Source organism: Notothenia rossii, assembly GCF_949606895.1.
Source record: "Notothenia rossii genome assembly, chromosome: 7".
In the NCBI taxonomy this organism is placed as follows: domain Eukaryota; kingdom Metazoa; phylum Chordata; class Actinopteri; order Perciformes; family Nototheniidae; genus Notothenia; species Notothenia rossii.
Genome location: NC_136905.1, coordinates 85370013 through 85378485, shown reverse-complemented (window position 1 = coordinate 85378485; position 8473 = coordinate 85370013).

The window sequence follows — 8473 nt, the reverse complement described above, 5'->3', positions numbered from 1 at the left end:
CATGTACACACATACACATACCCCACACACATGTACACACATACACATACCTACATACATGTACACACAATACACATACTTACATACATGTACACACATACACATACCTACATACATGTACACACATACACATACTTACATACATGTACACACATACACATACCACACACATGTACACACATACACATACCTACATACATGTACACACATACACATACTTACATACATGTACACACATACACATACCTACATACATGTACACACATACACATACTTACATACATGTACACACATACACATACTTACATACATGTACACACATACACATACCTACATACATGTACACACATACACATACCTACATACATGTACACACATACACATACCTACATACATGTACACACATACACATACTTACATACATGTACACACATACACATACCCACACACATGTACACACATACACATACCTACATACATGTACACACATACACATACTTACATACATGTACACACATACACATACCTACATACATGTACACACATACACATACTTACATACATGTACACACATACACATACTTACATACATGTACACACATACACATACCTACATACATGTACACACATACACATACTTACATACATGTACACACATACACATACCCACACACATGTACACACATACACATACCTACATACATGTACACACATACACATACTTACATACATGTACACACATACACATACTTACATACATGTACACACATACACATACCTACATACATGTACACACATACACATACTTACATACATGTACACACATACACATACTTACATACATGTACACACATACACATACCCACACACATGTACACACATACACATACCTACATACATGTACACACATACACATACTTACATACATGTACACACATACACATACTTACATACATGTACACACATACACATACCTACATACATGTACACACATACACATACCTACATACATGTACACACATACACATACTTACATACATGTACACACATACACATACTTACATACATGTACACACATACACATACTTACATACATTTATACAAAGACAGAACAAATACATTTAAATTAAAAAAAAAAAATTAATAGAACAAAGAAACCATACACATACATTCGTAGTTCCCCTCCTTTCTTCTTAATGTAATGTCTTAAGTTCAGCTATGTAGGCTATCATAGAGCCCCAGACAGATTCAAATAGTTTTGAGGAGCCCCTCAGGTTATATTTAATCTTCTCCAAGTTCAGATACAGCACAAGATCTTTAAGCCATAGAGATGCTTTAGGTGCTATCGAGGATTTCCATTCAAGTAGTATTCTTCTCCTCATCATTCGGTGGCCAGGTAGTATTCCAAAAATGGCAGTTTCTGCACATGGTGTCAATACCACGTCCAAGGCCTCAGTAAGGTGTTTGAAAATGCTTGTCCAGTATCCTTGTAGGCGAGGACCAGACCAAAACATATGAGTCATGTTTGCTGGTGACGTGTGGCATCTGTTACAGGTATCCGTAACATTAGGGTATATTTTGGAGGGTTTAGAGTTGGTGTAATAGATACGGTGGATAACTTTCAGTTGGAAAGATTAAGCCTGGCACAGGACGTACTATTGTTCACTCTCGCTAACTCGCCATCCCAGACCTCACCATCTATAGCTTGGACTGGTTCCTCTTCCCAATCCTGTTTGATTTTACCAAGCGATGTTTCCGTGAGACGGGAGACGGAATTGTAAATTCTAGAAATCAAACCTTTTCCGGTTGTTAGAGTTTCCAGAATTGAGTCAATGATTGAATCCGGAGGGATATTGGGGAAGGGTTGTTTAGTTTAACCCAGTTTCAGACCTGGGAGTAGCGAAATAAATGAGAGGCTGAGAGGCAACATTTGTCAGAGAGTTGGCTAAAGCTACCGAAAACATTGTTAATGTAAAAGTCCCTTACTCTGATAAGAGCTAATCTCTGCCACATAGAGAAGGCCCCATCAGTGTAAGGGGGGAGAGAGATGGTTGTTGCGAATGGGACCATGTTCAGAGGATCCACTGAGTCCATGAGCCTTTCTGAATTGGGACCAAATTCTTAGGGTGGAAACAACAATCGAGCTATTCGAATATTGACTCGGCCGGCTGGGTACTGTAGATGTAAGCAAAGCCAAGAGTGAGGTGTTAGGACAGGATTTGGCTTCAAGCTCACACCAACTCAATGCTGCTCCCTTAGTCCATAGAAGGACTTCGTGGATATTGGCTGCCCAATAGTAGTGTCTCATATTTGGAAACGCTAATCCTCCTGGTGATCTAGGCCTTTGTAAAAGCTCTTTCCTAATTCTAGTAAATATATATATTGATATAACTCGTGTCCTGACTTCCTGACGTGCTTCAGAGACACAAACATGCAGAGTAATAAAGTTCAGCTTTTTATCTTTAGTTTAGATATTTTACTAAATATTAAAAGACACTTGTTTTTGTATAGAAAAAAAGAAATTAACAAATATAAATATAAAGAAAGACAGAAAAATAAATATAAAGGAAATGATTTCATAAATATAAAAATTAAGTAAATAAAGAAAAAAGAATGAAGGAAAAAAAAAGAAATAGCCTAAACATTTAGAAAATAAAAGGCGGACGGAGGAGATGTCATGCTCCAATTTCAAACGTAAAATAATCATCTGGAAATATTTTCCTCGTACTAACAATTAATATATTTAAGAAATGGATGATTCACAGTGTTCAGTCCAAATATAACTTTGTTTGTTTGTTATTTGCATTTCCAAAGCTGCTCTCCCTCTCTGGAAACGCTCCAGATCTCCAGCAGAAACTAACAGAGACTCACCCAGGTTGAAGGACTTCAGGATCTCCAGCAACGGGTGCGTTTCATTTTGTGCCATAACTCCACATGAGAGGCTCCGTGCAGAAACACAGAGACGAAGAGACTCTTCTGAAACCAAGAGACGAAGAGACTCTGAGACTCTGAGACTCTGAGACTCTGAAACTCTGAAACTCTGAGACTCTGAGACTCTGAGACTCTAACTCTGAGACTAAGAGACTAACAAAGGAACAAACCCTGAATCTCTGACACTGAGCAGTATTTCTCCTGCAGAGGAAAACCTCCGTCACGTTTCCTTCCCCCCCCCCCCCCCCTCACTATAAAATTAGCCGGTTGTTATCAGCGTGGGACATGACGCTCAGCTCTTCCTCTCCATCACTTCCTCTCCATCAGCACCAACAATGGCTGCAATCAAATAAATCACCATCACACCCAGAGCTGACCTGCTGCACGTCTGCATCAAAGTCAGCTTCAGTGAGTCCTGCAGTAAACTCTATTTCTGGAGAAATGCCATTCAGCAGAACAGCTGACTTTCTTTTCACTATGGCTTCTCTACTTCCCCAATCACACTCCTTTCATTCTGCTTTTTGAATCAAACATATACATCTTTATTTACTGTGTTAACATCTTCAAGATAAAGAACGTTTCGGTTGTTAACTTGGTGAAAGTCAGAGGAACTGGGACGTTTCTTTTACGAGAGCTCCGGCTGGTCCAAAGCATGGAAATATAACATGTTGGATTCAATCATTGGTTTATATAAAACCTTAGAAAGAGTAAGCACCTTGCCCAAAATAACATTTCTGAATTGAATGTGCTGCCATGTGTCTTCATTTTGATAAAACTTTATCATATTCATTTCAAAACAAAGTATAAGTCCTTTGTCTGACTAAGCCTAATCACTCCCTCTGCTCTCATTACAGCGTCTTCTTCTTGTGAGACGCTGTAGTTCCTTTTGAAGACCCTCCCTCAGAGGGATTTCCTCCCATTGTTCACACACACACACACACACACACACACACACACACACACACACACACACACACACACACACACACACACACACACACACACACACACACACACACACACACACACACACACACACACACACACACACACACACACACACACACACACACACACACACACACACACACACACACACACACACACACACACACACACACACACACACACACACACACACACACACACACACACACACGTTATTTCAGATGTGGGAACGTTTTAAAAATGTACCTTCATGTGACAGAGAATCCAGCAGGTGGAGCCAGAGGGTTTATGATGAGGTTCACGATGACCCTGAGTGGACATGTTTGCTTTCTGTCCCCAGAACCAGATCTCTCAGGTCTTCCTGGAAGCAGACTCACTTTGTTAGAAACAGTGGAGGGGACATTTTTACCAGACTTAAAAAAACACGACTGCAAACAATACATACAAACAGTATGCTTACAGTACTGTTTTTGACCACGAGTGCAGTAACTCTGCTGCCTCATAGCTGTTCTCTATTCAGTTATTACTCATATTAAACTGCTCCACTTGGGTTAAAGAAACACAGAATCCTCCAGATGGAACAGGCTCTCAAAGTGTACAAATATCTGTGCGATATTCAGAACATTTAGGTAATCTGGGCTCATCTGCACCTTTTCACTTTATTTATTTAGTTGTATTATATATATACTATTTTGTATGTTCTTTCCCACCATGACTATGTATGTCATTATGTATGGTCATTGTCAGGACCTCGACACAAGCTGATGAACCCAAATGCACGACCCAGAGACACAAGGTATATTTATTTCACAGATCAGGTAATCCCTCTTAAAGAGCATCTTGCAGGTTTTTATTTTTTCTACATTTATGCTTAAACTTGCTTGAAAATTACAATTAAAAAAGTGAATGCAGGATTTGATATGTTTTAGGAGACATAAGGGCAGGAATTCAGAGGGAAAGGAACAATTTTGAGCTCTGCTCTTAAAAACGGCTTTTTTTTTAAGGTCATACGTCAAACGCGTCATATTACATCACGCAGGGGACACATCTCTCTCTCTGACCGCGGGTAGAGTAGAGTTGCGTTGAGTAGAGCGGTTGTGTTTTAAGGAGCTGGTATTTTTCGGTAGTTTTACATTGTATTTCACCATTTGGAATCATGGTGCAGTATTGTGTTTGTGCAGGTTGCACAAATACCAGCCTGTCAGGACATCGAGTCCACAGTAAAAAGGACCGGAGCTAGCGTTGGTTCCTGGGTGCGTTGTGCATCCACCTCCCTGCAGCACATACTCTCCACAGCTTTATCAGTAAACCGTATTACTTCTGTCTCCCCCCCCCCCTCCCTCTCTCTCCCCCCTGCTCTCTCTCTCCCCTCCGGTACTGTGTTGTTTGTGTGTGCGTGGTGGCTGTCACTCCTGGCTCCCGGCTCAACCTCCACTCACCTGCTGCAATCAGCTGTGCACCCTCCCCGACTACACACCTGCTTTCCATCAAGCCATTTACAACGGCATATCAACGGAGGCGCCACAACCTTTCTCCACCAGATCGTCAAGTATCAGCCGTATCTCGCGTCTCTCCTCCGGTACACAGCAACGTAGTGTGGAGTTGCATTAGGTAACGCGAGATACGGCTGATACTTGCGCATTAGTTTCTGTTATGGATCAGTATCAACAGTCCTGCCAACTTCACAATGTTGTGATGTGACGTTAGCTAACATTCTGTAGCTAACGCCGGTCACTCACCAAGATAGCTGCCCAGTTCTCCACTGGTTCTCCTCACACCACAGCTCCATTTCTCTCCCATGGCCGTTATTTCTTCTAATCCTTGGCTGCTCCTGGTCTCTTGGACGCCTAGCAGGCTCATAATTATAAGGTTGTGGTCCGTCATATGCATTCGAATATTCATGTTCAACTTTTTCTGTGTCGAAACTAGCATTGGGATCCATGTTTATTAATACGTTACACCGGCCGCTCTCCCCCTTGTGTCCCCCGTGTTACGTCCCACGCGGGAGGTCACGTGCCGAGGCTTTTTTATGCGGAAGTGTATTGTATATTTCTGTATATTATTTTGAAAATCTAGTGTATTCATCATTTTCCTACACATTTATTCACAGGTGTCTTTAACCTGGAAGTTGCTCTTTAACAGAGTGGGCTGTGGAAATAACAAAAGGCGCTCACAAGGAGGAAAAAACTAGCGTAACAAAAAGAGGACTTAATAAAAACTTAAGCCTAACAAAATAAACCTGACATGAGCCAAAGCGATCCTTCCTGGGCTGAGGCTTGGCACGACCATTCGGAGAAACAAAGAAGACGAACTGACACAGGACAGGGGAGAGACAGGACTATTAAAACATGAGCAGAGTGGGAACAGGTGGAAACAATCAGGTGCGGGGCTGATGATGGCGTGAAAAACACACAGGGGGAAGGGCCTGAAATGAGAGACAAGAGGTAAGTACAAAATAAAACAGGAAATGACAGACAAAATACAAGAACAAACTAACACGAGACACAACATGCTGTTTCGTCTTTATGGTTTCTTGTTGTCTGTTCTGTTTGTCTTCTATGTTGAAAAAGAGAAGCATGATTTCCGCCCAAAGCAGTCTGTACTGTTGCTTACACTCTACGCTGCTTCTCAATACAGATATTTGAAGCAAATGATCCTCATGCAAAGTGGACATGTCTCCAGAGTCCTCAGTATCAAAGACACCTTTCTGTGTCTTTGAGTTTCAAGAAAAGTGCTCTATAAATAAAATGCATTACTATTATTAATATCTCTCTGCACTGTAACTTTAATCCTGTATGTATACTTGTGTTATTATATACCAGCTGTTCTGTGTTTCTTGTTTTATCTTTGCCTTTTAGATGTGATGTTATAACGTGTTCCCTTTCTGTAAACCCTTTAAATGGCCTTGTGTTATTTTGAGTCATTATTTTATATATTTAGTTTATTTTTTCGATCCTAACTCGAGATGGTTTTGAGAAGGTTTTTTCTTCTCTTTCTCTTCTTCTTCTTCCTCTTCTTCTTTTACTGGTTTCTGACTCCACACCGCAGTAACCATGGAAACGAGGCAACACACGCGCAGTCACTTCCGGCGCGAGGACCTTAGCTGAGCGGTGAGTTTCATTCAGAGAAACATGAGAGTTAAAGTCTGTAAATTAAACTATATTTGATATAAAGCAGTGTTTGTGCAGCGGGTCAGACTGCTGTCCCTGAGGGGGGGGGGGGGGGTCCAGAGAGAGAGAGAGAGAGGGGGGGGTATTCACTTGTTCAGAGTTAGGAGACTTCCTCTCTGTCTGACTGCCGCTAATCTCGCAGGGAGCCGAGCGGGTTATACATTATAAAGATGACATGAGTTCACTTCTTCGTGATGTTCTATGTGCAGAAACGCGAGGGTGCAGACCTGCAGACTTTAGGATAATCATTTCTCATGTTTCACAGACAGGCTCACTTCCTGTCTGTGAAAAGAAATCACTTTAATTCAAACATTTTAAACTTTTCTCTCGGTTTTAGTTTGATATCATCTATGAAGCTTATCCGAGGTGGAAAAGGACTCAGATCCTTTACCTCACTGAGTGTTCCTGTCCACATGTACCTAAATACAATGAGTTTACACATGTACAAGTATTTTAGCATTGTAGTTTACAACATATTTAAATACTTGATGCTGTGTAGATTATCAGTACTGCGCATACTTTAGTAAAAGTAGAAGTACGCAGGTCTTGGACTTGAGTAAAAGTAGAAGTACTCAGATCTTGAGTAAAAGTAGAAGTACTCAGGTATTGTACTTGAGTAAAAGTAGAATTACTCAGATATTGTACTTGAGTAAAAGTAGAAGTACTCAGATCTTGTTCTTGAGTAAAAGTAGAAGTACTCAGATCTTGTACTTGAGTAAAAGTAGAAGTATAGTGTAGGAATACTCTGGTACAGTAAAAGTCCTGCATTCAAAATGTTCCTCAAGTAAAAGTAGAAAATTATTCTCATCAAAATATAGTGAAAGTAGCGACAGTAAAAGTAGTGATTGTTTGATTGGTCCATTTCAGAATAATATATATGATATGTTTTATAATGATTGATCATGAAAGTGTTCTCAAAGCTGGTAAAGGAGCAGCTAGTCTGAATGACTTTGTATACTGCAGGGTAGCTGGTGGATTTACTCCAGGTGGAACTAAAGTCTGATTCAACACTTGATTAGATTTCACATCATTCATCCACATCTGAGAAGTAAAGTCTCTCACACACTCCTCTCACACACTCCTCTCACACACTCCTCTCACACACTCCTCTCACACACTCCTCTCACACACTCCTCTCACACTCTCCTCTCACACACTCCTCTCACACACTCCTCTCACACACTCCTCTCTCACACACTCCTCTCTCACACACTCCTCTCACACACTCCTCTCTCACACACTCCTCTCTCACACACTCCTCTCACACACTCCTCTCACACACTCCTCTCACACACTCCTCTCTCACACACTCCTCTCACACACTCCTCTCACACACTCTTCTCACACACTTCTCTCACACACTCCTCTCACACGCTCCTCTCCTGCAGAAGCGTGTGAGCTGCGCTGTGATTGGACGGTGAAGT